This window comes from Erpetoichthys calabaricus, chromosome 14 (genome assembly GCF_900747795.2).
Source record: "Erpetoichthys calabaricus chromosome 14, fErpCal1.3, whole genome shotgun sequence".
Taxonomy (NCBI): Eukaryota; Metazoa; Chordata; class Cladistia; order Polypteriformes; family Polypteridae; genus Erpetoichthys; species Erpetoichthys calabaricus.
Window position 1 is genome coordinate 25,127,431 of NC_041407.2, and position 7,480 is coordinate 25,134,910.

Below are 7,480 nucleotides of genomic sequence, written 5' to 3' on the forward strand. Positions count from 1 at the left end.
TACGTCGGGGCAGCACGTCGACCGCTAGGTGTTGTGAGGCAACCGCAGTGTGTAACGTCAAAGCTGAGGAGTCGCTTAAACTTTGAAAAGTCAGTATGGCAATCAGAGCGACATGTGTTACAAAACCACAGCGACGGCATCTGAGATTGTGAGTAGCGAAAAAGAAGGAGAGACACAGGGTGTGCGATATCAGAGTTTCAGATTATACTTGTTACCTATCAGAGCACGATATGCCTGTTCTGGTTTGTTAATAAGCGTATGGATTTATTTATGGGGCTTCCATGAAAGCAAAATTTCCTCCTTAAGACAGATACAGTGCTATCTATCTATCTATCTATCTATCTATCTATCTATCTATCTATCTATCTATCTATCTATCTATCTATCTATCTGTATGTCTGTCTGTTAAAAATAAAGAGAATATGACTCTTAAGCTATCTATTTTGAGAAAGAATAAATAGCGATCAAGTCTCCTACCAATTTTCTGCACAGAGTTTGCATGTTCTCTCCGTATTTGCAAGAGTTTCTTCCCACAGTCCAAAGACATGCAGTTTAAGGTGGATTGACGATGCTAAATTGACCGCTAATATTCTTTGTCAAGCAACAGTTATCAATACCACACGACCCTTAAAGTGCCATTTTAGAACCGTTATTTTTAATAGCGTGGGTTCGGATCTGTCGCGTACTTCTGGGTCGCTACAGTACAATGTGATGTGGGTGGGCGCCTGCCATCATTAATGCTGGGAAGAGGGAACAAACAAATAAAAGTTACAACATATGTTGTTGATGATGATGATGATGATAATAGTTAAATTGGCTTAGCATAAGAGGAACACGTGGCAAAGTACACTTAAAAATGCTGGTTGTTAGGTGTGGGGGTTGATTTGTTTTCGATCTTATTTTTGTAATAATTGATTTATTTGTATGGAGTGTTGCGTGATTTCAATAAAACCAATACAATAATAAAAAACAAAAGCTGGTTGTTTAACGGCACTTTATAGTTCATTACTGGGTTGCGTGGTTCCTCTTTGAACCATTGCTTGACAAAGCACCATTTCATGTTGGGATTCCGCATATACAGGTGCTGGTCATAAAATTAGAATATCATGACAAAGTTGATTTATTTCAGTAATTCCATTCAAAAAGTGAAACTTGTATATTAGATTCATTCATTACACACAGACTGATGTATTTCAAATGTTTATTTCTTTTAATGTTGATGATTATAACTGACAACTAATGAAAGTCCCAAATTCAGTATCTCGGAAAATTAGAATATCAATTAAGACCAATGCAAAAAAAGGATTTTTAGAAATGTTGGCCAACTGAAAGGTATGAACATGAAAAGTATGAGCATGTACAGCACTCAATATTTAGTTGGGGCTCCTTTGGCCTGGATTACTGCAGCAATGCGGCGTGGCATGGAGTCGATCAGTCTGTGGCACTGCTCAGGTGTTATGAGAGCCCATGTTGCTCTGATAGTGGCCTTCAGCTCTTCTGAATTGTTGGGTCTGGCGTATTGCATCTTCCTCTTCACAATACTCCATAGATTTTCTATGGGGTTAAGGTCAGGTGAGTTTGCTGGCCAATCAAGAACAGGGATACCACGGTCCTTAAACCAGGTACTGGTAGCTTTGGCACTGTGTGCAGGTGCCAGGTCCTGTTGGAAAATGAAATCTGCATCTCCATAAAGTTCGTCAGCAGCAGGAAGCATGAAGTGCTCTAAAACTTCCTGGTAGACGGCTGCGTTGACCTTGGACCTCAGAAAACACAATGGACCAACACCAGCAGATGACTTGGCACCCCAAACCATCACTGACTGTGGGAACTTTACTCTGAACCTCACACAACGTGGATTCTGTGCCTCTCCTCTCTTCCTCCAGACTCTGGGACCTTGATTTCCAAAGGAAATGCAAAATTTACTTTCATCAGAGAACATAACTTTGGACCACTCAGCAGCAGTCCAGTCTTTTTTGTCTTTAGCCCAGGCGAGACGCTTGACACAAGGAATGCGACAGCTGAAACCCATGTCTTACACACATCTGTGCGTGGTGGTTCTTGAAGCACTGACTCCAGCTGCAGTCCACTCTTTGTGAATCTCCCCCACATTTTTGAATGGGTTTTGTTTCACAATCCTCTCCAGGGTGCGGTTATCCCTATTGCTTGTACACTTTTTTCTACCACATCTTGTCCTTCCCTTCGCCTCTCTATTAATGTGCTTGGACACAGAGCTCTGTGAACAGCCAGCCTCTTTAGCAATGACCTTTTGTGTCTTGCCCTCCTTGTGCAAGGTGTCAATGGTCGTCTTTTGGACAACTGTCAAGTCAGCAGTCTTCCCCATGATGGTGTAGCCTACAGAACTAGACTGAGAGACCATTTAAAGGCTTCTGCAGGTGTTTGGAGTTAATTAGCGGATTAGAGTGTGGCACCAGGTGTCTTCAATATTGAACCTTTTCACAATATTCTAATTTTCCGAGATACTGAATTTGGGACTTTCATTAGTTGTTAGTTATAATCATCAACATTAAAAGAAATAAACATTTGAAATACATCAGTCTGTGTGTAATGAATGAATCTAATATACAAGTTTCACTTTTTAAATGGAATTACTGAAATAAATCAACTTTGTCTGATATTCTAATTTTATGACCTGCACCTGTACAAGTAGTTCTTAGTGCTTTGAAAAACTTCTTAATTTGTAGAAAAACAGAGAAACCTTTCGTATTGTAGACTGGAGGACACTAACAGAATTACCTGAAGTCAGCCTGTGCATGCAGTGAGAGTCCTTTGAAAATCAGGACCTGATGGTATTTCACAAATCAGTTACTGTCTGTTGATTATTTATTATATACAGTTAGAGCCTGTTACATATCAAAATAAATAAAAGTTCATTATACTTTAATACTTGTGAGAAATACGGGAGCGATTCTAGAGAAATGTCTCGATGGCAAAAATGCAATTAGAACGAACGTGAAGAACACAATCATCAAGTCATTGATGAGGTGAACAACAGTGGAGCTTTAATGTAAGCCCACCTGAGAGATGCTTGTACAGTACTTAGAATTAAATCTTTAGCAATGTATGCAAAATGTACCGTTGCAGTGTTGCCTCCGTGTTGGTCAGTTAATTGTACGCTTAAAACTAAAGGTGCCAGAGTGGCTCTTCAGAGCGATAACATAGGAGTTCCAAAAGACTCATCCACATGAAGGTTTCAGAGAGAACTTTTATTTATTGAGATCCACAACAGGCCCCATACAGTAAATGGGCATAAATAGATGGTATAACGGATTTGTGAAATACCACTGGCTCGTGGAAAAGGACTTGAGCTGCCTACAATAACACAGGCTAAGTTTAGGTTTTCTTAAATTTCTTAGTGTTTTGCTAAGTAGCTTATTAAACAATTCTGTTTTTTTCTACATATTAGGACGTTTTTCAAAGCACAAAGAATCAACTTCATAAGCAGAGAACCCTACACAGAATAAAATGATGCTTTGTCAAGCAGTGGCTCTATGAGAAACCACACAACCCTGTAAAGAACCATAAAGTGCCTTTAAAGAACCAGCATTTTTAAGAGTGGACATAATATGTGGCTGGTATTAATATTAGGTTAGCAATACATGCCTGCTTTCCAATACTTATGTTGTAATAAAACAAAGTAACCTTCCATCCATCCATTATCCAACCCGCTAACTACAGGGTTACGGGGTCTGCTGGAGCCAATCCCAGCCAACACAGGGCACAAGGCAGGAAACAAACCCTGGGCAGGGCGCCAGCCCACCGCAGTAAAACAAAGTCTCTATACATTTTACCAATAATAATCTTGGAGATATCTTGCCACTGCTTTGTATTGTACAGTAAACGCCAAAAGAGATGGGGTGCCGCTTTTAGTTGCATTCTATAAAAGGAACAAATGACATCCGCATATTTTTGGATTTTCTGAAGAGTACTTTCCTTGGTAAATATTGTGTATAATTTTACAATAATTTTCTCTTTCTTTGTTTGTAATGAAATATTTATGAGGCAATAGCCAAAGTTATTTTTCCCCAAGAGGAAATACTACTTGCCTCTTATTCACAAAGTTGCTCCAGCATACAGTTCCGTACGGTAACAGAACGGATAGCTCAGTTATTGCTATTAAAAAAATAATTAAATAAATAAACAACATTAGTGTGTGTGTGTGTGTTCATCTCTGGCCGGATTGTACCGACGGTGTCTATAAATTGGCAGATTTAGGACTAATAGCGCATACTGTCCACTAGAGGGCGCCAATTCACCAGAACACGGGAGACAACCAGAGGCGCTGCGGCGTTCCGTTCCCCAAACGTGCTGATGTTTGCGTTTCCTTCTCTTCATTTCCAGAGGCTACTGAATCCACTGTTTGTGTGAGGAGGCCACTTTGGCAGGTGGGATGCCAGAAAATGACGCGCGCACACACACACACCCTTAATAGTAAAGGTTCCTTAATGGCTTTATACAGGGTGGTCTGGTTCCTCGTAGCTCCATTGATTGACGAAGAACCATTTCATCCTGTAGAGGATTCTTTGTATATTAAATTGGTGCTGTGGGCTTTAAAAAAGGTTCTTAATGTGTGGACAAAACAGAAATATTCCATGTAGAGTATAGTTGGCTGCCTACTGGAATAGTAAAAAAAAAAAACACCTGCACATGTCCTGCGTTATTGTATGTTGCAACAGTCCTTTCAAAATCAGCAACTCAGCAGTGTTTTAAAAATCATCTGTCCACAGGTATTTAAGAAATCCGATTCAGAGCTAAGTAAATGCAGGTTCCTTCTGGAACCCCTGTGGTATCAGTTTGAAGCACTGCTCTGGCCCCTTCATTTTTAAGAGTCCACTCTCACGCTGAATATGAAAACAAGTCATAATTGCCATTTAGAACCCAGTGCTGTTCTGTGTTGCGTATCCACAGAAATCACAACGGAGATGACCTGCCTGGTTTCATGTCACCAGCAAGAACTCCAAAGGAGGTGTTACTTGTACACAGAGATCAATAACTGGTGCTGGACTTTGTCCAAATTCGCCCACCACAATTGGCTGGACATCAATCAATCTTTGCATTTCACCCACTGCCACTACTACCCATGTGACATTCCCAACTGCCAGCAGCCACACCACCTGAACTTCAGAACAGGCCATCCATCTGAAGCTAAACATGTTAGGGTCCGACCAGTATTTGGATGGGAGACCATCTAGGAATGGCTTGGGTCGCTGCTGGGCGAGAGGTTGGTGAGGCCAGCAGGGGGAGCTCACGTCGTGGTTTGTGGCTCCGGGCAGTGTCAGGGACCCTGTTCTGTAACCACTGGTGCCGTCCTTCGGATGAGACGTTAAACTGAAGTCCTAACTTTCTGTGGTCATAAAAGATCCCTGGGGCATCTTTCTAAAAGATCAAGGTGTACTCTGATGAAATCGGCTAAACTACCCCCCACACTCTGGTCATTCTGGCCCCCTAAGTTCACATGGAGTAGTCCAAATGAAAGAGAGCATAGTATTTGGTTAGTGACTGCCATAGACAAAGGTGGACGCCTGTTGATGGAGGTGGGAGGATGATGCTTTACAGGGCAGTCAGTTTGCTGTACTTGGCATCACGGAAGAGGGGATGACGATGGCCATCCACAAAAACATGGCGGCTGTGTTGCTCTGGATCAATGGAGATGATCCGTGGGAGGCTGGACAAGTTGAGGGTCTACTGGGTCACCAGGGTGAGGGCATATAATGTTGAAAAACCCATAAAATGCAAGAACCCCCTGGTGTATTACTGGCCAAGTGCTCTATAGCACCAGATGATGTTTCATTATGGCACATCCAACTTCTTGAAACTTTCATGTCACGACAAACTCTACTAATAAGAGCTTATCTGTACACATGACAAAATCAAAGCTTCAAATCCAATCTAGACGACCAAGTAAGTGTCATAGACCTAGAGCCATAGGTTTAGTCAACAGTCAACAGTAGATCAACAGTTTCAGCCCATCTGGCACCAACAACCACACCACGTTCAAAGTCACTTCAGTCCCCTTTTGTCTCCATTCTGGTGCTCATTTTGAACTTCAGCGGGTCGTCTCATCAATGTCTACAGGCCAAAATGTACTAAGATGCTGCCATGTGATTGGCTGATTAGATATTTGTGTTAACAACAGTTGAAGAGGTGTTCCTAATGAAGTGGCCAGTGTGTGTGTATGTGGGTTTATCTGATTGGGTGCATGTTTCATGTATAAGTTTGTAGTGAGAGTTTTTTGTGTATATTTATGTGTATATATATATATACACACAGCATAGGATGAGCCTTCAAAGATCATCTTCATGGAGGAGATAAGACTGGACATCAAAGGTTTCTAAAGCTCCTGTTCTAATGATCTACCTGGTGCTAGTAGGTGTGACTGGGAGAGCCTTCAGATACAACGGGACCCCATATCATGACAACCCCCAATTATTGGTGGTAATGAACGAACTGAGCCTTCAGACCTCATCAAATTCCCTTAAAGGTCGTCTTCATGGAGAAGATGACAGTGGATATCACAAGCGCTCCAGGTTACCACATGGAGCAGGTAAGTGCAAATGGGGAGAAGTTTACATGAGATATGAACCTGCCTGTGTTGGAGTCTTCAAAGCTCATTTGATTCTGTTTGAGGTCACCTTCATGAAGGAGAGAAGACTGAACACAAGAAGCTTCCCAAGCTGCTGCTCTGATGATCCACCTGGAGCGAGTAGGTGTAAACAAGAGAGCCTTTTGATGGCGATTCCCATATACTGTACATATATATATATATAATATCAGGTTATCAATAATTATGTCCTTCGTAGTTGATGCTTGTATTGAATGTTTTTAGGTGTATTTATGTGGGATAACCCAGCGGTGGGATAAGCTGACTGAGGTGGCGGCTAACTGTAACTTTTTACAATCTGTGCTCTTAGTAGAATCTATACAATGTTTAAAGGTATGTGAATGAATTTGCGTGTTATTTGGGGAGGCTGTTCCTAGACGATCGGTTAAAGTACCTTTTTTTGTTCTTTGCATATTGCAATGCACTTGTTGACTTTTTGTTTTCTCTCTTTATGTGAGCAGAAGGACCTTTGGGAGGAGAATGTCAGAACAACCTAGGTCCACTGTTACAAAAGGAATTTCAGTTAACATGTAACTGACAGTGTGGCATGTCCTGCCTTGAGCTTATGGGGGGACTGTTACAGTGTAAAGAAGTGCTTGTTGGCTTCAGTCCTAAACACACTTCTTATTCATTTCCACCTGCGTCCTCGAGTAACTTGACTCACCGTTAAGCTGAAAGAATTCTGTGGATTTTGAAGACCTGGATTAGGTCCCCATGCAGTCTTTCCTGCTTGAGACTAAATCAGTTCTCTGAGTCTGTCACAGTTAGACATGTCCTTCAGTTCCATGATGCACTTGGTTGCTCTCCTCCGCGCTGCTTCACGTGCTGCTATGTCTTTCTTCTAGCTTGGTGCCCTGAACT